The sequence below is a fragment of the Hydra vulgaris genome, chromosome 06, assembly GCF_038396675.1.
Source record: "Hydra vulgaris chromosome 06, alternate assembly HydraT2T_AEP".
Taxonomy (NCBI): Eukaryota; Metazoa; Cnidaria; class Hydrozoa; order Anthoathecata; family Hydridae; genus Hydra; species Hydra vulgaris.
In genome coordinates, this window is record NC_088925.1 from 57,266,468 (window position 1) to 57,293,351 (window position 26,884).

The 26,884-nt window shown below is 26.0% G+C and overlaps 1 long non-coding RNA gene across 1 annotated transcript; it reads left to right on the forward strand.

Moving 5' to 3' along the window:
• Positions 1-14,206: 14,206 nt before the first annotated feature.
• On the forward strand, positions 14,207-17,045 carry LOC136081087 (uncharacterized). Its single transcript, XR_010638882.1, has 3 exons — positions 14,207-14,732; positions 15,039-15,376; positions 16,727-17,045. It is a non-coding gene; the product is annotated as an uncharacterized LOC136081087 (long non-coding RNA).
• The last annotated feature ends 9,839 nt before the right edge of the window (positions 17,046-26,884 follow it).

The following is a 26,884-nucleotide window of genomic DNA, read 5'->3' on the forward strand; positions in this document are numbered from 1 at the left end:
AATAATCAGAAACACATTCCGAAGGAGCATTATTTCTGTTTTTTGAAATAAATGAAGTTCTTGGCTTAGCTTCAGTAACATTTAGCTCATGGGCTATTTTTAGAGCTTGCTCATAGCACATTTGATGGTGTTGATCGGGCATACTTCTAAGCAAAGATATAACATCTTTTAATGCCCGAACAAGATTTAAACCATCATAAATATCATTACTCTTTGACTGCAACATTCGTGTTACTGAAAGAGTAATGTCAAAGACATTTCTTGTTATACATTAAGCAACAATAAAGTCAAAACCTGTTATAAACTTCAGAAGCGAGGATGAACTGGAAGACGTTGAGTGATTAAAACTCTTATTAACATTTAAAGACATTTCTTCAAGACAAGAAAAGGAATAAAAAAGTTCTTGAAAAGTATCCAAACCATTAACTTTTTCTACCCAACGTGTTCTGCAAAGACGTTGGGTACCTTATAATAATTTTATGATAAATATTTTGCATGCGGTGTATTTGTCGATTTACAGAAAGCGTTTGATACAGTAGATCATTCAATTTTGTTAAAAAAATTAGAATATTATGGGATCAGAGGCGTACCCCTTAAATGGTTTACTTCGTACTTAAACAATAGAACACAATTTGTTTCTAATAATGACTCAAAATCTACCCTTGTAAAATGTTCTAATGGTGTTCCACAGGGTTCAGTATTAGGACCACTGCTTTTCCTTCTTTATATTAATGATCTTCATACGTCCATTAAGTTTGCTACTGTTTACCACTTTGCTGATGACACTAACCTAATGCTAATTAATAAATCCTTAAAAAAAATTAACAAACACATTAATCATGATCTTGCCAATCTAGTTCAGTGGCTTCGCTCCAACAAACTTTTTCTAAACTCTAATAAAACTGAACTTATTATCTTTAAATCAAATAAAACAAAAATCTATAAACATATGAACTTTAGATTAGGTGGCAAAAAAATTGAACCTGTTAACTCAATTAAATATCTTGGTATAAAAATTGATTCAAATCTTTCCTTTTTATCCCACTGTGAAGACTTAGCAATGAAACTAAGTAGATCTAATGGTGTGTTGGCCAAAGTTCGCCATTATGTTAATCTTGAAACACTTTTGAACATATACCATGCTATTTTCGGCTCACATCTTATATATGCATGGCAAGTATGGGGGCAGTCCCATCAACAAGCTCTTATTAGGTGTCCCACCTCCAAAACAAGGCTTTAAAAATTATTTATTTTCAGAATATTAAATGTAATTCTAATGTGCTCTATCTAACTTCTAAAGTATTAAAACTATGTGACTATATTCAATTTTCAAACTGCTAACTTGACTGGAACCACCAACACAATAACCTACCTTTAACTTTCATCAATTTCTTTTCCAAAAGTGCCAACACTCGTTATCACCTTCGTTCCAATAGTAATTTAAACCTGTCTGTCTCTAGACACTGCTCTCATTAATACGGACATAAATCTATAAAATATCAAAGCATTAAAACTTGGAACAACCTTCCTTATGAACTAAAAGCTCTCAATTCATTCTCAACCTTTAAAACTAGATTATTCTACTTTTTATTAAAAAAATATAGTTAGTGTTTATAATTTCTATAATCAATTTTTGTTGTCTTTAGTATTTTTTTTTTTATTTTTTTTTTTATTTTTTTTTTTTTAATTTCTATTATATATTTTGTTGTCATTACTATTGCTTATTGTTATTTCTATAAATATTTACATTACTATTATTAACTACTTTTAACTATTACTAGTAATATTAATATTGTTATTATTATTATTATTTTTGTTATTATTTTTATTATTATTTTTGTTATTATTACTATTATTATTATTGTTATTATTGATGTTGTTATTATTGTTATTATTATTGATATTATATTATTGTTGTTATTATTATTAGTGGTATTGTTAACACCGTTATTTTTATGTTATAAAGTTATTATTAACATCGTTATTTTATGTTATAAAGTTTATTATTTCTATTATATATTATGAAAATTAGCATTATATTTATTTGAATTAGATATTATTAACATTAGCAGGTGTTTACTTTATATTAGTAAATTTACTATTTGTAAACATCTTTGAGTGTAAAATCTTATTTCAGAAATAAATTATTGATTGATTGATATTTTTGGGTACGTCCACAGACGTACCAGACGTCCCCTAGATCCGCCTCTGACCATTGACCTGTGTAATTATCGATTAGATTTTCTAAAAATGTGAACTACTTTTGCAGAAAAAATTTCTACATTTTCATTTACTCATCGTCCATCAGACCGTATCAATAAATTTTGTAGGAGGTCTTTTTTGAAAAAAGAGGCAGTTTAGAATACCAAATAAATACTGTTCTTAATTTATATAATAAAATTCTTGTATAACTTTGCAACTAGATCCAAAAGTCCAGTGACTTTATGTAACACATACAGCCATAAAATCCTCAGGGAAACAAAAGACAAAGTTATATTAGAGTAAGTGTTATTTGAATAAGTTTCGAAACAATTGGATAGGTGCCTAATGTAAAAGCAAATAACTAAGTGGAAGAAATGGAAGTAATTGATCATGTTTATCCCCTTCAGTAAAAGAAGTACAGGACAGGAGTATGCCCGAGCCATTGTTTCACGCTTCCAAGGCTGTAGCAATTAATTCATCGATCTATATCGATGTTTAGAAAAACGACTTCGTCCATTCATTCACAAGTATCTTGGAGACTTTAACTAATTACTTTGGCCAGATTTAGCAAGTTTTAATTGTTTTAAAGATTCTCTATATTGGATGGACAAATATGTCTATTACGTTGGTAACAAATCCAATCCTGAAAATGTTCCTCAAGCACGACCAATCGAAAACTTTTGGGGATATTTGGCACAGAAGGTTTATGAGGGAGATTGGAAAGATTCAACAGAGCCAGTTTCGATTGATCGAATTAAATTAAAACTACTAGAAATTGATTTAAATTTTTCATAGTAGCTTATGAAAGGCGCCAGAGCAAAATTGAGATCAATTGCAGATGGTAGTATTTTTTCATTTAAAAAATAACTTATTTTTATTAAAAGATAAATACTTTATTTAATAAAAATATAATAAAAGTTTACTTAACTTATTTATGAATAAGTTGTTGACGTTTTTATTTTGTCCGATAAATTACGCATCACCCGTTACATTGCATTTTCATTAAGGTATTTGTTACTATTTTTTATTTTATTCTAGCGGCCCAAAAAGTCCTTACAGTCTTATCACAGACCACCGCGGATGAGCAATAGGAAGTTCACGTCTCCTTTCTAACCGATGTCGAAAAACCGCGGTTTGAACAGCGGATCCTTTGTTTCTGAGGCAAGTGCGCTACCATTGCACCACGGCTGCTCAGGGTTAGGGTGACTACTAATATTACTGTATTATATTATATATATAATTTAATATTACTACTACAAATAAAAAAGTTTTTTTAAACTGATAATTGCCTTAAAGGGTCAACCATTTCAAACAGATGTTATGTCATTATTGAGGTTAGAAATTAGGATCTCTTATATATATCTTATATATGTAAGGAGATATCTGTTTTATATATATATATATATATATATATATATATATATATATATATATATATATATATATATATATATATATATATATATATATATATATATATATATATATATATATATATAAGAGATATCACCTTAAATATATTTATAGAGTGATTGATAATTATAAAATAGATCAAAATATATTAAATATTCAAGTGAAAAAAAACGACATTTTTTTAATTAAAATATTTAATAAAACTAAATGAAAAAAATTCCCACTTTCAGTAAGAACGTTGTCGCAAAAATAGGAAACTTTTTCTTGAATTTAATTGACTTATATTTTCCAGAACACCACAAGCTTTATAAGATTTTTGACAGAAACACCGTCAAAATAAGTTACAGCTGCATGCCAAATATTAGTACTATTATTAAGTTACAAAACCAACACATTTTACGAGATAAAAATTAGAGATTCAGAAACTTAAGGAAGCAGACATTATTATTCATTTATTTAACCAAACTTTAATAATTACAAACTTAATTATAATTTACAAATCAGGTTAGGTGTCACTCATATAGTTAAAAACTAGTCAAAGGAGTGACGCCTAAATAAAATAAACAAAAAATAAAATCAACAATAACAGAATTATTAAATAATACAAAACATAACTAAAAAAAGCGATGAAAATATAAAACACACCTAATAATCTTAATAATACAGGCAAAATAATATGTGTTAAATATATGTTATAACACAATGTATAATAACAATGATAGAGTTTACATAACGATAACAGTAATATAACAGAAAATAATATTAATAATAATAATAATAATAATAATAATAATAACAATAATAATAATAAGAATAAAAATAGCAAAAAACAACTATAATAATAACGATTAAAATCAAGCAATAATATTATGACCATTATAAAACCTTAACATCAGGTACAAAAAAACACGTAACAAACGAAAACACAACACAAAAAAGCATAAAGTGTTTATAATGAATGAATAATATTGGTATGAAAAAAAGTGAGAAAGAGAAAAAAAAGAAAATTTAAAACATATAACATGACAAAATGGTATTAAAATAAGTATTATTTGGTTTCATATATACGATATATATACACAAACTACAAAAAAAAAAAAAAAATAAGAACATTACAAATATTAAACCGATAATCAAGTGGAGTATAATCAAAAAATGTCAAACATATAGCCCATCCTCAAAATGATGTAATTTTTACATAAATGAGAAATGTTTTATTTTGACATACAATAAAGAATCTTTATTAAATAAAAAAAAGTGAACTAATTTCTGCATGAAGGCACAGAAAAAAGTTTTTGCTATCGAATATTGGCTCGAGTTAAATGAATTCCCGTTTGCATATTTTGAAACCCTATACAGACTCAGAATAGGCAGAAATTCGCGCAATCTGATTCGCTGATTTTGAAAGAGAGGCTTTTGCGCGTATGTTTAAATCAAAACAAATGTCAAAAAACGTATTAAATAATAAAAGTGAATTTGAGTAACTTCATATAAAACCAAATAATAATAGCAAAAAAAAAGAAAAGATTTTTCTATCCAATTTTGTGAAATATAGTACAAATACTTATACAAACCCTCACAACTCAAACATCCGTGATTTTCAGATTTTTTTCTTAAAAATAAAGATTTGAAAAAATTAGTTTGTTTTTCTAATTGTTTTTATAATTCTAAGATATAAAAAAGACAACCATTGTAACAAACTATAAACCAGATGGTGAAACTTGACTATGCTGTGATTCTCATACGATAGATTTTTTAAAACAGTTTTAAAATTTACCTACTAATATCAATAGACTATTATTAACTTGGTATAATTTTTTTTCAAGTTAAGTTCCCATTTATCCAATCATTTAGCAAGAAAAGTATTTTGAAAAACCTAATTTCTATTTAGAACTTTACACTTATTACTCCCATATATAAATTATATAAAACACTAAAAAAGTTTGAGAATATTGCTTATTGGTTGTTATAGCTAGCCCAGATGATTTGCAACACTCTTAAATTAAAAGCAATTGTAAGCAAGAGCGAATTTAGATATCCTTTGGTAATGTATAGTAATAAAAGATCACAAAGCATTGCAGCATAATAAGCTATTAGAAAAAATCTATAACCTGATGTCCAAAAGTATGTTTTGATATAGTAAACTGATTACCAAAAGCAATAAATCTCAACTTAACACACCTTTATGAAAAACTAAGTGTAAAAAGGTAGAAACAAGAAAGATTGCCAACATGCAAGTTCATGTTGTTGTTTATTTCAATTTCAAAACTCAATACATGTTTGTTGATAAATAGCTTTTAACCTGAACAAAATACTTGTTATTGTATTCTATAATTAATATAAAATGTGTATCCTTTAATAGCAGCTGATGGTAAATAATATTAAATAAAGCAGCAAACTTTGATAAATTTTATATATTTATAATGCTAATAATTTATTTTACATTATATATTCCAGAAAAAAAAGAAAATATGTCTGCTCTAAAAAAATTAGAAAAAAAATATTAAATAAAATGTACTTCATATTTACAATTTTTATTCATAGTTTTATTATGTAATTTTTAATATAACCAATAAAAACAAGTGTTCTTTTTTTAAATTTCTGTGAATATCTCTTGTTTAATTTTTATTACAAAAATTGCCATAATTCACCTTTATTTGGTTAAATTTTTTGACTTTAATACTCAGTAAAGTTTTAATATTCAGTGAAAAAACAATTATCACTTTTTTTGTTAAATTTTCCAATAGATTTTTATCCAATTTATTATTCAAATTATTTCCATTAGATTAATATCCAATTTTCATCCTATATAATATATATAAAGAAAAATATTGATGTACGCCTTATCAGCCTTCTCAAAATTTAGGTTGTAACTTCTTCAGGGTTCATAGATTTATATGGAACATGTAAGCTAGTTTGGCAAAACATCTGTAAAAATTTTCTTTTTCCAAAATTTTAAATGTTAAACTGTTTATAATTAACAAGTTGGTATAAAGATGCAGTAACGAGCTTAGAACAACCTCTACCTCAGTTTAAAATTTATACTTTTCATATTATAAGTACTTTACCAGTCTGGTGCAATTGCATATAAACTTTGTATCGAGTATGCTTTATAAAACACGGAAATTATATTTGATGAGAAACACATTTAGAAATCTTGCAAAATTGCACACATGCAAATTCAAGTGAAATATTTCAAGAGTTTATACATACAAAACACATTTTATAATAGCTTTTTTTTTGATAATTCTCTTTTCTTTTTTTTATTACTCTTTTTTCATTAAAACGATTGATTTTAACCACTTAGTTTAGTTTTTTAAATCTTTTTTTCTTTCAATTACTGCAATACAAAAATTCCACAATCATTTGCCATAATCTACTTTTATTTATGCCATAATCCACTTTTATTTGGTTAACTTATTTGACTTCATTACTTTTTCTTGCTTTTAATGTCAGTGTTTATATGAAACTGTACAAAAATTACTGTTCTGTAGACAAACATAAATATCACTTCTTTTGTTAAATTTTCAAATATTTTATAACTTAATGCAGCCTGCCAAAATTTTTATAAATTTAAAAAAAGTTTTTAATGGTTTAACACGATGTTTTATTAAAGTTACGTAATAAAAAAATATATCAGCCTCCTCCAAACTATGGTTGAAACAAAGCATGAAAACAAAATCTCCTCAGAGCTCATATATTGACATGGAACATGTAAGCTAGTTTTGCAATTAGTACAAATTTTCTATTTTAAAAAACTCTAATTTTCAACTCTTTATAATAAACATGTAAATCAGTTTATAAATAAAGTTCTTCACCAGTAGTCACGTAAAACTGCATATAAACTTTGTATGCTAAAGTGCTTCACTATTAGTATTGTACAACATACTTATATAAACTATGTATTTGAGAATGCTTTAAGGCCAAGGGCATATTTTAGGAGAAACACATTTGTAGATTTTTTCAAATTTACTTCAACACATTTTTTTTTCGTTTCTTAAAATTAACAATAGATAAAATCTTCATCACCAAGATAAACTTTATTGAAATTTTTACGAGTGAAAATTCTCTTGTACAAATAGATTTTGATACATTTTAAATACTCTGAAGAGTACTAAAAAAAAATAATTTCCTGTGTTAATAGTAACACATGACTTGTATTGATAAACTTAGTATATCATAACTTTGAAATTTATTTCAAAAATCTGTTTGTTTTGATTTTAATTATATTTTTCAACAAAATCGCACTTGCCTCTCTTTCAAAATCAGCGAATCAGATTGCTCATTTTTCTGCCTATTCTGAGCCTGTATAGGGTTTCAAAATATGCTTCCCGTTTGGCGTGAAAACTGACGTTTGAACTCGTTACAACGCAAATTTGTATTTTTATAAAGGTTTTTATTTTAATGATTCTAAATATATGGCTGAATGATTGCCGAATGGCATGAAATTTCCTATAAAAAGTCGTATTTTTTTAATCTAAATATTATATATATATATATATATATATATATATATATATATATATATATATATATATATATATATATATATATATATATATATATATATATATATATATATATATATATATATATATAGATATATATATATATATATATACATATATATATATATATTGCTGTTGTATGATTTAGTATTAAAAATACTAAACTCTTGATTGCTGTAGAGTGCTCAATATTTAAGAAAATATATATTTTTTCAAAAACAGAGCATTTTATAATTATAATTAAATTTTAGAAAAAACAACTTTTAATGGAACTTAAAGTTTCATGCCTATCAGCAATCATCCGCCATGAAGTACAAAAAGTTTTGTACTTCATGGCTGATGATTGGCCGATAGGCATGAAACTTTAAGTTCCATTAAAAGTTGTTTTTTCTAAAATTTAATTATAATTATATATATATATATATATATATATATATATATATATATATATATATATATATATATATATATATATATATATATATATATATATATATATATATATATATATATATATATATATATATATATATATGTAAATTATGTTAATGTATTTTACAAATAGAGTGCTCAATGTTCTTAAAGAACAGAGCAATAATAAATTAGTAAAAAACACTTATCTAACTTTTATCTTCTACTTTAAGTTTCACCATTGCTGGATCATCAGGAAGAGTTTCATCATCAGGATCATCAGGAACTCTTCCTGATGATCCAGCAATGGTGAAAGTTAAAGTAGAAGATAAAAGTTAGATAAGTGTTTTTTACTAATTTATATATAAATATATATATATATATATATATATATATATATATATATATATATATATATATATATATATATATATATATAAAATATTTAGATTAAAAAAATATGTGTGTGTGTGTGTTAATTCACCTCCCCAGGACCTTCCCTGTCCTGGGTAGGTGTATATAAGTCAAGGGAGAATATATTTATCAAAAAGGCTAATTTAATTGTGGTTACAACCCTCTCTTAACCTTGACAAACAAGGTCGCTGCGCAGAAAAACAAGTGGAGTGCGGTACTACCAGGGAGGTGATGGGGATCGAACTCGGAACTTCTCGCTTATGAAGCAAGAGCTCTACCACTACTCCACTACGGCATGTATTTTATTTTATTGTATACATCGACTAACTTAAGTAATACTGTTTAAGAGTCTCCCCATACATCGACTAACTTAAATAATATTGTTTAAGAATCTCGCCATAAAACTACCTTTTAGTTAATTTTTAAAATAGATTACTTACAATCTCCTTATTTTACCTGTTTAAAGTTTATTCTTCCTTACTTTGAGCTTGATTGATTTTCATTGTGTTCAAATTTATCATACATATTCATCATACCTTATTTGCATTATCGATTTAATTTTAATCGGAAAGAATAAAGTTGTAAAAGTTAAAGTTAACATTTTAGATTTTGCTATGAGTTCATTTGCTTGCTGCTATGTTAACATTATCCAGTTATATAGACTGTTATGTTTTAACTACTGAGACAGTTTTGAAAAGATACATTTTAATGATTAAATATAATTGCTACTAATTTATTAAAGAGTGAAACGAATGATGATATTTAGAAAATAAGTTTTAGCAAATAATTATTAAATTGGATACTTTCTGTTTAAAAAAATATTTTGTGTAAATATCTTGAGTTATTTACAGATTGCACATCATCGAATTTTGTTAATATTTTGAGTAAATTTTATTTAAAACAAATTTACCTTTTGTCCTTATTATTTCTTAATCTATACATACCCAGTGGACACGCGTCGTTCGGGGGACGTCCAGACGTCCGTATGACGTCTGACGAACATCCCCCGGACGACGTAATAAACAAAAAAGATTGTGGTAAACTTTGTATTATACATAATAAACAAGGAAGATTGTGGTCAAGAAAGATTGTGGTCAATCTATACTACAAAGAAAATGTTTTAAATGAAAATCTGAAAAAGCTGTCTAATGTTCCTAGTACAAATGCGCTGTTTGTATTTACAAATAATTTAGTTGATCGTAATTTCACTTTGCGCAAAGGGCGCCTAAAATAGAAAAACAAAAGAACCATTTAAAAAGATCCTTTTAGAAAAAGAAACTCTGATCACAGAAAAGGTTTGGAAGAAAAGTAGCAAGAGGTTGTATATAAAAAGAAACTTCTATATCTTATACAACTTTTTGTATAAGATATGGAAGTATTCTTATATTATATAAGATATGGTATTGAGATAAGGATCCACTCTATTTGTAATAACTCTATGATTACAAATAGAGAGAATGAAGTGAATCTCTTTATGATCTTTATTAAGTTGAAGTAAATGATTAAAATTAATGTTGCGCTGGTTTCAACTAGAATCAACAAATTTTTTGAGAAATTTATGCTGATATTACCTACGCAGCAAAATCCGAGATTCTAGATCAATAATTTTTGTTCTTATTTTAAGAACTTGATTCTTGTTTTAGGAACTTGATTCTTATTTTAAGAACTTGATTCTTATTTTAAGAACTTGATTCTTATTTTAAGAACTTGATTCTTATTTTAAGAACTTGATTCTTATTTTAAGAACTTGATTCTTGTTTTAAGAACTTGATTCTTGTTTTAAGAACTTGATTCTTGTTTTAAGAACTTGATTCTTATTTTAAGAACTTGATTCTTATTTTAAGAACTTGATTCTTATTTTAAGAACTTGATTCTTAAAAGATAAATACTTTATTTTAAAAAAATATTAAAAGATAAATACTTAACTATACTTATATATATTTACTTAACTATATATAATATATAACTATATTAAATATATTTAAGGTGATACCTCTTATATATGTATGTATATATATATATATATAGATATATATATAAATATATATATATATATATATATATATATATATATATATATATATCAAAGGCCTTTCCTTTTTTGAGGCATACTTTAAAAAAGCATTAAATTTTTAATGGGACCCTTAAATTCAGTGAAATTAAAGCCACTAAAATTCCCCTCCTGTTCCCTCTCCTCCACTACCTGATAGGCTCTGCGTTCATGACTTTATGTAATCAAATAGTCTAGTTGAATTTGTATTCAATAAGTGCGATTTTCATATCTGTGAATCTGCATAAATCTAATCTAGTATAAATGTGAATCTTTTGTAAGGGCGAAGTAGTTGGAAAATAATATAAGTGTTAAGTGCAGGCATAAGTGCAAACATGCATAAGTGCAATTTGGTTTGAAGAGCTCCAAAGCTGTGCACTTTTTTATAATAAATGAATAAAGCAAAAATGAATATACTGCCAAGCGACGTATCAAGGAATTTTTGTAGGACAGTGCGTAGGTTCAGGTCTGCCCCCCCCCCCAACCTATTAGGGCCCAAAAATCTCAAAAACATTTAATTAGGCACGGTGGATGCGTTATGGTGCGCACATGCCAGAAGTTTTTATAAATATCAGAGATTTTAAAATGGCTGCGGTTCTTCGCCACATAATCTTTTTTTTATGGCAACTGTTTTTTTAAGTTTATTTTTGTAAAAATTTATGTTGCAACCATATTATTGATTTGACTCAATAAATAAATGTCTTTTTTTTATTAGTAAATAAATAAAATTGAGGCTAAAGTGAGCGAACAATCCAAAATGTGGACTGTACATATGTTTTTTTTAAATTTAATAACATGGCATGTTATAGTATAACAGTTATACGTAAGCATGTTTTACATAAGCATGATACAAAATGTTTTACATAAGCATGTTACATGCTTATGTAAAACATTTATATTTCTGGTTTATATATTGCTATTGGATGTTGTTGTTGTAATATTGAGTGATTTTTTTATTTTTTTTGAAATAAACTTTGAGAATTTTTAACTGCACAAATTAAAAGTTTTTTTTTTCATTATTATTAGTTTTTTTATATTTGACTATTTTTTAGTTGTTGCTTAAATTTAATTTTGTTGTAAAAGTGTATTTTAAAATTAGGTGTATAAAAATGTAATAAAGATCAAAAGAGCTTTCTGTTTATATATATAAACCATATATATGGTTAGGTTTTTATGGCTATTGTTATTTTTTTGATTTAGGAAAACTTTTTAAACCCTTTTTTAGAGAAAGTATCGATATATGGTAAATAATTTATTATACTCATAAATAGATTCGCCTCCTTTTTTGTAGTATGCCTTGTTGTTTGTACCTTGTTTGTATTAATATACATACATATATATATATATATATATATATATATATATATATATATATATATATATATATATATATATATATATATATATATATGTATATATATATATATATATATATATATATATATATATATATATATATATATATATGTATATTAATACAAACAAGGTACAAACAACAAGGCATACTACAAAAAAATATATATATATATATATATATATATATATATATATATATATATATATATATATATATATAAATATTATATACAGGGCTTGTGATGAAGCGAGCGCGATCGCGCTCCGCTCGTAAAACGCGCTCGTAAACGGTATTTACAAACGTTCTAGGCGCGATAAACAACGCTCGTTCAGCTTATAACGAGCGTATGAAATAACGCTCGTCCAATAGTTCGGGATTATTTTTTTATTTTCATAAAATATTTAAAAAAGATTTTTTATTAAAGATATACTATTATCAAAGCACTAATATAAAATATAAAAAGCACTACGTCGTTCTCTTTTGCACTAACGTAATGAATGAGCAGTTTGAAGTCGTTAATAGTCACTAATTTCTATTATGGAATGTGCACGTGGAAACACCGTGTGAATACAAAAATGCGCAAATAAAATAAGAATAAAAAATTAGAAAACCACTATAAGAAAATTAAAACTTTATTTTTAATCTATTTAGAGTATTTTTAATCTTGTGAAAATATCAAGTAAGATTTATTTGATTTATTGTTTGTAATATTCCACACATCGTTTATAATAAAAATAAATATTAATAATAGAGTAATTTTTAAAATTAGTTTTTGTTTATAGTATAGGTTTTTTTATTAACTATTATTTATTTTAACTCAAATTTAAAACGATTCTGTTGTTTAGAATGTTCGCAATCGCATTCGAAAAGGAAACAAAGTAATAACGTCAACATTTATTAAATGGAAAGTTTTATTCTAATTTATTATTATTTCAAATTATTCTTGTGTTATTTTTTTAAGGTTAAAAAAACGTAATTTAAAAAAGAAATTTTAGAAAAAAATTAAATAATTAATTTGAATAAAAAATATCAAAAAATATAAAAACCATTAACCGTTAATTAAGTTTACCGCGTAACATTTTAAAATGCATATATCAAAACAACGAATCAAAACACTAAATTATACTTCAATACTAAATCAATTAGAAGTTGCGTTTTTGTTTGATATTATTTTTTTATTAATATAAATAGTTAAAAATAAAATCGCGATCTGACAATATACAAGAAGTTTAGAAGTATAAAAATCTACATCGTTGAAGTAGTTTCATGAGTGTGATACTAATTCAAACATTTTTTGACGAAAGAATTATGTAACAAATAAAAAAAGATATAAAAAAATAAAAAGCTTTTTATGAGCATCGCCTTCAGCAATTTTCATGATCGCGCTCGCCGACGTTATTTCGAGCGCATATAATCACGCTCGATGAAAACATTTTCTAATTTTACGAGCGCGATTTAACACGCTTGACGATTTTCTTCATCACAAGCCCTGTATATATATATATATATATATATATATATATTATATATATATATATATATATATATATATTATATATATATATATATATATATATATATATATATATAAATATATATATACATATATATATATTTATATATATATATATATATATATATATATATATATATATATATATATTATATATATATATATATATATATATATATATATATATATATATATATATATATATATATATATATATATATATATATATATATATATATATATATATATATATATAGTTTCAGTGAAATACCCTATAAACTACTTATCAACTTATCCTTTACTTTCTATCCAAAATTATCAAAAAATTAAATTGTCTATCTGTTTAGGGTCATACGCAAGTTACCATACCTCTCTCAATCTGTAATTTTTTTTACTTCTATAAAAAGTTCTCGTTATTATCTTCAATCTTTTAGTAACCTTAAATTATATATCTTTAATCGTTGTTTAGTTAGTGCGACCATAAATCACAAACTAATGCATAAAATCATGGAACAATTTACCATATTTTATTCATGAAATAATTTTTTTTATATATTCAATTTAAATCACTAAACTATATTAAAACTCGTCCTTATGCCTTTTTTTGGAGAGACTGTTTGTCAAATGTTGGGCTCATTGTGGGTTATTATTATTATTGCTTTTGATATGATTATATGTAATATAAATATTATTATAGCATTTTTTTACGATTACTCATATCATTATTGCTTATTGTTATTGTTTATAATATTGCTATTTTAATATTGTTATTGCAAATTTTTTTTAGATTAGTACTAGTATTATTTCTAAATATTGATGTTTTCTTTTTAGCAATTGCAAGTTTCCAAATATACACAATGTAATGTAAGTAAAGAAAACATTACTTTTTAATTAGTAAATTTAATATTAATAATTAATTTTGTTTGTTTTTTACATTTTATCTAATTAATTGCCCCATAACAAAGTTATTAGAAATTGGATGCTAAATTTACTCAAAAAAGGACTTAGGTAAATAAATGTTTAGTTGACAGAGTTGATAGAAATCGCAAATTCTTTCTAAATTGAGTAGTTATTTTTTCAAAACTTTAATGTCCTAATGGGTTATTCTATAAGTATCCTCTGCTTTTTAAAATTGTTTGTATGCTTTTCTTTTATTATTGTTTAATTCAGATTGTTGGCGAGATAGCTTGTGTATTAAAGTCTTCTGTCACAGTTGACTCAGTGAGGGTAAGCTTGGCTTAAGAAATTGACACACTTACATTCTGGAATACTTGAGTTGGTAGTTAATTAAGAAATTAAGAAATTTTAAGAATTAAGAAAACTAAAGTGGACAATAAATTGCCGACCTTAAACTGTTGCAGATTGACATCAGATTACATTTGGCAAACATAAAACCATTTTCACAAAGGTTTCTCCATAAAAGATGAAAACGAGGTCAGGGTTATTCCCAAATGAAATTCTGAGAAAAAAAAAGACTAAAGCTGGACTATATTATTTTAGAAAATGCTGTAAGTATATACATAATATATATATATATATATATATATATATATATATATATATATATATATATATACAGTTTTTTTTGTTTTTTTTTTGTTTTTTTTTGTTTTTTTGTATATATATATATATATATATATATATATATATATATATATATATATATATATATATATATATATACAGTTTTTTTTGTTTTTTTTTTGTTTTTTTTTGTTTTTTTGTTATTTCACCTCCCCAAGGCCCAGAAGGCCACTACAGATGAGGAGGCTACTTAATTGTGGTTATAACCCTCTCTCAACTCTATAAAACCGAAACACGAACCTTGACGAACAAGGCCGCTGCGCGGAGAAACAAGTTGAGCGCGGTACTACCAGGGACGTGGTGGGGATCGAACTCGGAACCTCTCGCTTATGAAGCGAGCGCTCTACCACTACACCACTACCGCATATATATATATATATATATATATATATATATATATATATATATATATATATATATATACCGCATATATATATATATATATATGTGTGTGTGTTTGTGTGTGTATATATATATATATATATATATATATATATATATATATATATATTTATATATATATATATATATATATACGCATATATATACATATATATATAGATATATAGATATAGATATGTATAAATATATATACATATATATATAAACACATATATATATACATATATATACACACACACATATATATATATATATATATATATATATTATATATATCAGCCCTCGGGATCAGGGTCAGCATTCAGCAGTGTCAACCTAACTGCCAACGTAAAAGGTGTTTGAGATTTCTATGTTTTATGGTAGGATCTTTGTATTAAATTTTTCTTGCCGACCTCTTAAAGATTGAGGTTGGCAAAATATTGCTGACCTCATTTTTCCTAATTTTGAGGTTTGATATATCTACTATAGCATATTTATGTAAGCATTTGCTCACTTTTTTTGCTTATCTAAATCGATATGGCTTTTTTGGGGAAAAAAAGGAAAAAGCGAAGAATAATGAATAAAAACATTGCTGCCCCATGCAAAAACCTCAATCAATGTAGCAGCATTCCACTGCTAGTCAAGGTATTTGTCAGTCGATGTATGTACTGAAGCCCCCAGCAGCAGGCTATTTGAGTATGATGTCGCACTGCTCACCTAAATCAGCATGTATATATATTTATATATATATATATATATATATATATATATATATATATATATATATATATATATATATATATATATATCAAAGTAAGGATTTCTAAAATTTTAACATGTGAAAAGATGTTAATGTTAAATTTTAGATTTGAGTTTGTTAAATTTATTTTTAGATAAAATAAATCCTTATCATAACAGACGATGGAGACGAGGCAATCCTTATGCATGGCGAAAAAATTATTTTACGAAGTATTTCATTTTCTGACGCCGTGATTGGACTTATTGGAATACACTATGTAATGGACATGGATTATGACGCCCATGTCATGACGGCATACACAATTTACATTATATTTTACACTTAAATTCTATTTTATTTAAAGATAAAAGCTCAACAGAAACTCGTTTGAGTCAGATATGTAGCCTATGCACAGTGGGCCAGTAGGTGGACAAAATGGGAAAAATTTTAGTTGTCTAATCTTGAAAACCTATTTAATTTTAGTATCTACATATATTAGGAGAAATCTATTGATAATTTATTTATATTAAATCCCTTAGTTACCAGGACTCTAAGCATTTGAATATTGAGATAAAATAAAAAAAATAAAAAATTATAAATAAGTAATTAACGGTGACATCAACGTTGTGTTATATTTCAATTACATCTACGTTTTTGAAACAAAAAATTAGTACATGTTATTCTAGAGTATTTAGAGATAAGAAAAACCAATGTGTGAAATAAATTTGTCATAGCATGTTATCTCAGTTATACTTTGAAAATCACAGATTAAAAAAAAAAATTTCTTAAGAAACTTATTTTTTGCCGCACAATAACTAATAATTACCACAATTTGCCATGTGTTGTCTTATATTTATTTGAGCTATATGATGCTTCAATCGAGTTTTAATTGATTGCTCGTCCCCTTTAATCCCCGTTCAGATTTTATGTATGTTTTAACTTGGTTGCTATGGTACTAAATTTTGCATAGCAACAACTCATTTTTACATTAACGTTGTTTTAACAGTATTTTACTTGCGCTAAATACACAATATTGGGGGTATGTATTAAAATGAGATTCAGAATTCTTATGAGGTTAACTTTTTTTGGTTACTATGGATACCTTACTTTGCATAACATAGCAACAACATATTTTCGGTAGTTGTTAGTAATTTAATTACTAACACTGACAGTAATTTAATTACTTTTAATTTTAATTACTAACACTTGTAGTAACTTAACTACTAACAAGTATTAGTAGTCCAGGCGGCATATATATTATAACATTTTACTTTTAAATACAAAATACTTGTTACAATAATTATTTAGATATGGTTTTGTTAAACTTAGACATTCATAATTTTCTCCAAAAAAACAATCTTAGTATTTCAAAACAAAATATTACTGAAGATATATTAAAATTTATTCAGCCAAAATTTGCTGATTTTAAAGACGTTGATTTTAGACATGCTGTTCAACAATTTGTTTACTTGTATAAAAAAAAGTGGAAATCTGCAAACTATACTGTGAAAAATTTTGAAAAGAAGTTTGTGAACTGGCTTAATGAATATTTAATTGTCAGAAAAAAAGACAATGAACCAACTGCAAGTAGACGTGGTCGAAAACCAGTTGCATTTGATAATAGTTCTAATAAAACTAAAAAACGGCGTGTATCTTGTTTAATTGAATCTCATTCATCCAATGAATTATTTTTTGCTGCTAATAAAAAATTTAGAGATGAATCTGTTGTTATTGCTGCCAAGAATGTTTTAAATATATCAAATACAGATAAAGCAACTAAATATTCAGCAGACGAAGCACTGGCTTTAATAATTGATGCAAGTCTGACAAAAGCTTCCTATCAATTGATTAGAAGCGGAGCCTTGGAGAAAGAATATAACATCTTCCCCGCTTACAATGATGTCAGAGATGCAAAATTGAAATGTTATCCTGCAAACATAACAGTGGAGGACTATTCAGCTTCAGTTCCTTTAAAAGATTTAATGACTCATACTTTGCAAAGAATCTGTGCAGTTCAGGAACCTGTGCTAAGGCACTTGATATTGAACGACAAAGCAATAAAAACAATGACACTAACGTGTAAGGCTGGTTTTGATGGTGCTACTGGCCAAAGCATTTATAAACAAGTTTTATCAGAACCCGACATTAACAGAGATTTAAAGCGTGAAGAATCATTATTTATTACTTGAAATCAAAAGCCGTCCTCCACAGCCTATTGTAGACCCATAAGATTTGCATACAAAATGGAATCCAAGGAATCTGTGATTGAAGAAGATCAGTACATTAAAAGTGAGATAGAAAGCTTGGGTATGATTTTATTAGAGGTTTGCGGATCTTCTATTGAAGTGAATTGTATTATTGAACTTACAATGATTGATGGGAAGGTTCAAACAATATTATCTGAAAAAAATAACTCATACCAATGCTGTTCAGTGTGTGGTGTCTCTCCAAAAAATATGAATAGTCTTGATATCCTTAATATAGATTATACTAACAGAGAGCTTATATTCAAGTAACATCTAGACTACCATCATCAATGTCTCCATTGATGATGGTAGTCTAGATGTTACTTGAATATAAGCTTCATCTAATACGCACAAGCATCTTTCTTTTACATTTTTAATTTTCATAATAGAGTCAATGCTATGAATGCAATTTTGTAAAAAAGAATCACATTCTTTTATAAATTTAGCACCAAAGTCAACCTTACATATCCTCTTCTTATTGCTGTTAAAATCATAAATTCTATGATTAAGGCTCATTTGAAACAAATTCATTTGTTTATAAAGGTCACACGGATTAGCTTTTGTTTGCTAAAAGAGACTATTCATTCTTTCAAATTTCTGAACAACTGGTGTTATAAAGTGAAAAAATAAAAAAAATTTCAACATCTGACAACATTTCTTTTAAAAGTCTTGCTTTAAATCTGGACCTAGAATTTGAAGGTGATAGTTCAGCACAAATAAAGTAAGCTTTAAGCTCTTCCCAATTCATTAAAATATTAAACATCACTTTTCCACGAGCAAGCCACCTTGTAAAGGAATATTTTTCAAATGGAAGAGGAGCATATCGAGCTTTCTCAGATTCCGTAGCAGCATTTATTACATTATACAAATCGATGTAATTTTCACGTCTTAATGAGCTATTACGAAACCAATAGGGTATTTCTGATAATGAAAATGCAATATTAAAAGGCAATTTAGACACTGCGTTTTCAATGCGCAATGCTAATGAATGACAGATGCACTTAAGCTGAACACAGTTAGGTGAAACATCTTTGATTCTTGTCCAAACAGAATTATTACATCCTGTCATGTCTAATGCACCATCTGTAGCAAATCCAATACAATTAGCAAAACTCTGACCACATTTTTTAATTTCTTCATCAAGCAAGTGAAATATATTTTCTCCTGTAGTCTCATGGACTAGAATTAATCCCATAAATTTCGTCACAATTTCATTTTTTAAAACACTAAAAAAACGAACTAAAATGCACAAATGTTTGTTTGCTGAAATGCCAGTAGACTCGTCTATTATTAAGGCATATTTTTTGTTTCTAAAGTCTTTATCAACATCATCTCTCAATGAAAGAGAAATAACATTTTTTATAGCTTTTAAATAATTTTTTATTTATTTTTTGTTTTTTGTTTTTTTTTTGTTTTAGGTGCCCCAAGAAGTCCTAACGGTCTTGTCAATGAGCACCGCGGAAGTGCATTTAACCAGGAAGTTCACGCCTCCTTCCATACCGTGACGCAAAAATATGTCCAGAGCTCGTTTCGAACCTGGATTTCCTGCTTATACAGCAAGTGCTCTAACCACTGCGTCACGGCCGCACCCGATCATCAATCCCATACAGTAAGTTCTATGGATTTTTGCGTCACGGCCGCACTCGATTATCAATCCCATACATTTAGTTCTATGGATTTTTACATGTTCAAGTAAACTTCTACGTCCATAAACAACAAAAACTTCATTTAAGTGATCAACAGTACGCACAGCACAGTGGCAAGTCATAGTTAACGCGATGCGAAGTTCAGCTTTTTTTATATCTTCTGCTAAATTTATATTGGTGAAATTCTCAATTAATGGAGTACTTTGTTTGAGTTTCAAAGATTTGTTATGTTTGACAAGATTGGTCATTTTGGGTTTAATAAGATTCACGGATTTGGCCACCAAGTGGCCAATCTGGCAACCCTGTCGCGAATCCGTATTTTTAACTGGGGGCGGACAATGTTACGGATATATAAAAAAACGGCTGAAAAAATAAGCAAGCTACATTATTTTCAGTTAATTTATTAAATTTAAAAGGAACTGTTCCAATGCACAAAGTGTCTAATGCAGTGTTTATTAAATATCATATAATTTTAATAAAACAAAAAAAATAATGAAAAACAACATTTTTCAGAATAATGAATGAATTTTATTTAAAAACGAAATCACAAAAGAAAAATAAACAACCTTAAAAATAATGCAAAAAAAGCTTTTAAAATAATCATCAACTATTAGAAAATGTTATGAAAAATGTACATAGCAATATTTTTTAATGCTTCACTGATAATTTAAAAACCTTTAATGCAGGTTACTTAGAGGACTTAGGTGAAATAAACAAACAATAATTTTTAAGAAATATGTTTGACAATATAACACCATGTTTCTTTAGCATGTTCAAGTTATAAATATCTGATATCATTATAAATATATTGCCCAACAACTATCTGCATGTCTTTTTTTTCTCAATTTCAAAAATAATGTAACAAAAAAAAACCTACTGGACACAGCAATCCAGAGGTACACTTAATCCACCTCTGTCCATAGTTTTTGTGTAGTCTCCATACAACCGAAAATAAAATGCAGTGTCAGTCAACAATTCATTTTCACTGACATCGTCTTTTCTTGTAACATAGCCTGCAATATAAAACAGAGCCATTTTTTTACTCAGTGGCAAAGATGCTTCTAGTTCAGGCAATTGATTAATTATATCACAAGATTCTTCACTTCTAAAATAGCCACATTTTTGACATAAATGTTCAATATCAGTAGTGTAATCTGAAACATCAACTTTTAATTCCAATAACAGTTTAGCTTTTTCAATGTTTGATTTTTCGACAACATTTTGAATAGTTATAAAATATGTTCCGCCTGAACCTTGTCTAAACATACTGAATGCTTTTTCAATATAATCTGTTGAGAACTCTCCTAACATAACGTAAATGAAATTGTTTTTTAACAAATATTTACACATCTCTAATAAACCATAACAAGTATGCCAAATTGAAGTACCTGTATCTCTAGTTGAGGATTTTATTCTACACCCTTGTTTACCACTCATTTTAAGAGCCATATCTCCGAAATCAAGTAAACATTGCAAATTTATATCTAGTTCTTCCGAAACAACTCTTTTACGAGAATCTAAAAATTGAGTATCACCGTAAATTTCTTTTACACTAACTATTTTCCAGAATTTAGTAACTTTTTTCTAAAAAACAAATGGTTTCATTCATATTACAAGGGTAGATAACTTTTGAATAAGTTTTGAGAGCAGCTATAGTTTCATCACAACACTTTTAAACAGTGTGATACATTTTGTCTTTCAATGGGTTTTGTATGTATAGCTACAAAATTTAGTCTAGATAGTTTCATAGTTTCCTCAACATCCAGGAATACAGCACTTTTTAACCATTTTGTGACTATCAACTGCTCTCAAATCGAAACTATAAGACTAATTTTAACATTGTCCGCCCGCAGTCCAAAATACGGATTCGCGACGGGAAGGCCTGTAATAAGTATCGCCTTGATTTAGTTATAATGAATATTTAGTATAATGTCTATTTTCGAAATTTTATTGACTTTTTAAATAATTTATACTAATAATATTTTTTCAAAATGTTGTTTATGTAAATAATAATGTACATATACATGTACATATACATCTTGTAAATATATATTTATATATAATTAAATGTTGTATATGTAAATGTAACTATATTCTGGTCAAGTTGTATATAAGTTATGCATACTATATATAATTTGTATATACATTTAAGATTTGTTATTAGCAAGAAAGAATGCGAGCAATAAAACTGGTAGGTCTTTGCAAATGGTGGACGTATTTTATTAACGGTAAAAAAATAAAAATAAATGAATAAAGAAAAACAGATATTTTTATATATAAATTTTCATAAAAACTTTAAATTACAAAGTTTTTGTGACAAATAATCGTATATAAAAAAAAGGTACTTCTTTCATATAAAATGAAAGTTATCCATATTAATAAACGGTGTAGAAAAAAAACTAAAAATAACCATGTAATAAAATAAACTCTAAAACACTGATACATCTTATTAATATCACAACATGTTCATTGAAACTGAGACTAAGACACGTTTTTTTTTTTTAATAATTAAAAAAAATTTAAACAACATTCAAAATAACTGTTTTTGTTTTATTGTATTTATTAAATTAATTTTAATGTTAACAGTACTCCCAATCTTGATGTTCTTTTGGACGGCATGCAATTGGACACTTTTGAAATATTCCAGGTGTGCCTCTGACTTGTCCAATAAATTCTCCACTTACGTCTCTTTGTGTGGGAAAAGATTCACTTATTTTGTTACTATGACACAAATAAGAATCGTGTATAAATAGATTCTCGTGAATGAGCGGCAAAACATGTCGAGTTATAATATTTTGATCATCTCCTTTGTTTGCTTCTACCTTATTGATCGGATTACGATGCATGCTATTTTTAATGCAAAGTTTGGCTACTTTGATTCCTAGCTCTCGGTTAAGTTCATTCCTATAGCACCACATACCGCCCAAAATTGGTATATCATGTTGAGGATGATCTTTCATGGCATATACCAGCTTACCTGATTTCAGCCAAACTCTTACAGCATCTGATTCTCTTTCTAAAATTTTCGAGTCCAAGTCTCTTATACACGCAATATCCACAGTTGAATCTGCTACTATTAAAAACCTCCATACCATTCCATTAATGCTCTCTAGATCGACAACATTACTAACATTAAAAAACTCTATATTTTGATAACGCTTAGTTAAGTTCATAACATTATCTAATGATATGGAGTATTTGTCATGATAAACTCGAATTGTCCATTTTTTATATAAGGTATTGTTTGCTGCTTCTTTTGCAACATGTTCAACATTTTTCCCATATCTTTCCCAGTTATTTCCAAATAATGAGTAAGACAAAACATTTGTTTTTGATAGATTTTGGTTGTCATAATAAATATCCAAATTAGATGAAGCATTTGTTTTTGATATATTTTGGTTATCATTATAAATATCCAAATAGAAATTATGTGTAAAGTTCTGGATAAAAAATTCCTTAAGTTTTATTTTTTCAATTATGAAAGTTATTTGATAAGCATAGTAAGTTAATATCAATAAACAAAGAATAATTGTTATCCTAAATAATTTTTTCGTCTTCAAACATTCCATACTCTCCTTTTTCATTGAAAAAAAAAATATGTATAAAAATAATATAAAGCACAAAATTTATTACAATGTTATTATTTTCAATTTTAATAATCATTATTATATATTTTTAGTTTTTTTATAATTTTATTAAGTGAGGACACAAATTAGATTTTATCATTCTTTAAAAAAAACTATGTTTTTATTTTTTTTTGCTGTTTTTATTATTTAATTTCTTTTAATGACTTTTTTTTGGGGCTTAGCACTGTGGAGTGTACATACATCCACTGACTTAACTAGGTAGAACAAGCAGGTAATGTACATATACCGACTGACTTGAATTGGGCGAAAATGCAAGAAGTGCAAATACATTGACTTAATTAAATAGGTAGAACATGCAAGGAATGTCTCTATATTGACTGAGGGTTTTAATTTGGCAGGCAATCTTTCAAGTAAATATATATATATATATATATATATATATATATATATATATATATATATATATATATATATATATATATATGTATATATAAAATTACGTTACGTCGTTAGATTACACATTTTCATTACATCTTAATGTAATGCTTGCAAAAAATACAGATATAGGTACAAATAAAAATTTTTTTATTATTATTACTATTAACTATTTCTTTATATTTATTATTTTATATATACATATACATAAATATATATATATATATATATATATATATATATATATATATATATACACATATATATAAATATATATATATATATATATATATATATATATATATATATATATATATATATATATATATATATATATATATATATATATAACAACAACAACAAAAACAACCAGCCTTTTATTTTCCGTAAATTGTTTTTACAATAGTTTTGTTAATAACAATAATAATAGTAATAATAATAATAAATGCTTTGATAATATAAGATAAAAAAAAATTAATACAAATTATAGTAATAATAACTATGTTTACAATAATTGCAATGAAAAAATAATAACAATAACTAATATTATAATGGTAGTTATGAGCATAAAATTATTTTAAATAATATGGTAATGATTTATTAGGATGGTGTTACTCATACAGAAATCTGTAGTGACACCAATTTTTAAACATAATATAAGTAATAATAAGGAAAGACATACATTAAAACATATGGACCGTAATCACATAGATTAAAGCACATAGAACATACATTAAAACAAACATGTATAAACCATAATTTGCAAGTTTTAATGATAAAAAAATGAAAAAAATAAACAAAAAGTACTGATGATAATTGTAGTAGCGACGAAAAGAAAATTAAAAAAATATTTTAATCGTAAGGATAATATGTCTATAAGTGAGATCAAAAAGTTTTTCAGAATTTTTTTAAATTGATATTGTTTAAGATGGAGTAAAGGTATTTTAGGATATAGTTTTTTGGAGTCAAATGTATGCAAGGCTCCTGCTCCATTCACAGATGCACTGATAAACAATAGAGAATTACCATACTTCTGGGTTTTAAAAGATGGTACTGATTGTATTGGTATTATAATGGTATTGATAATAATGGTATTGATATTATATTGATCATATTGATTATAATGGTATTGACTGGTTGTTTATCTATTATATTAAATTAAAATAATACAAAAACTCTCGGACGTAAAACAGTGCTCAATATTACTATAATAGAGCAATAAATATTTCAATTTTGTTTAAACAAAAAACAACATTATTAATAATACTTAAAGTTTCGTGCCATACACGGCAATCATCGGCTATTAACTACATAAAAAAACAACGTTTGAAAAAACCGTTTAAAAACAAACTCTTTTACGAATGAATTAAAAAGGAATTAAAAATTTCGGTAGAACGTTTTCTAACGCAATAAAAGATGTAACTATATAGTCTCCGGTATCAACGAGGACAGTAGAAATTTGTTGGAATGTCGACATTTAGATAATATTTCGTCTTTTTTATTAAGCAGGTTGTTTTCTTTTTTGTAAAAATTATAAATTTCTCATGAAAGCAGAGGTTACAAATTTTTGGATGTTGTTTTAATAGGTTTCAGCGTTTTATAATTTTCCACTTTATTGTGTGCTTTATGTTTCTTTCTTTTAAACTCCAAATCTCCTTAGAAGGCTCGGTACCATTTCTGTATTTCACAGCATTAAAAGATTTTAAATGGTTTGCGATTCTAAGTTTGAATGGTGTCTCGCTGATACCGAAATATATTTTTTCTTTTTGCTTAGAATGAAGATTTTCATCAATCACAGTAACCTGATAAACAATATTACTTAATAAACACTGATTGTTCAATGGGCGAGCAGTCTTTGTAATGCAGTTGCAAGTTCTTGCATTCAAATTTGTATCTCTGTGCAAAATCTTGTGGCTAAGTGAACTAATTATAGACTTTACGTTTTGCATACAGCTATAACTAAATTTGGTTGAATTTCTGTTTAATATTTTGTAAAATTTATAAGTTACTGGAAAGTGCAGATCAATTAATGCAAGTAAACGACTGCCTACTTTTGTTTCCACATTCTGACTGCCGGGTATGAAATATGACCGGGTATGGCACGAAACTTTAAGTACTAATAATAATGCTGTTTTTCATTTAAACAAAATTTAAATAAATAAATATATATATATATATATTTATATATATATATATATATATATATATATATATATATATATATATATATATATATATATATATATATATATATATATATATGTATATATATATATATATATATATATATATATATATATATATATATATATATATATATATATATATATATTTATATATATATATATATATATATATATTTATATATATATATAAATATATATATATATATATATAT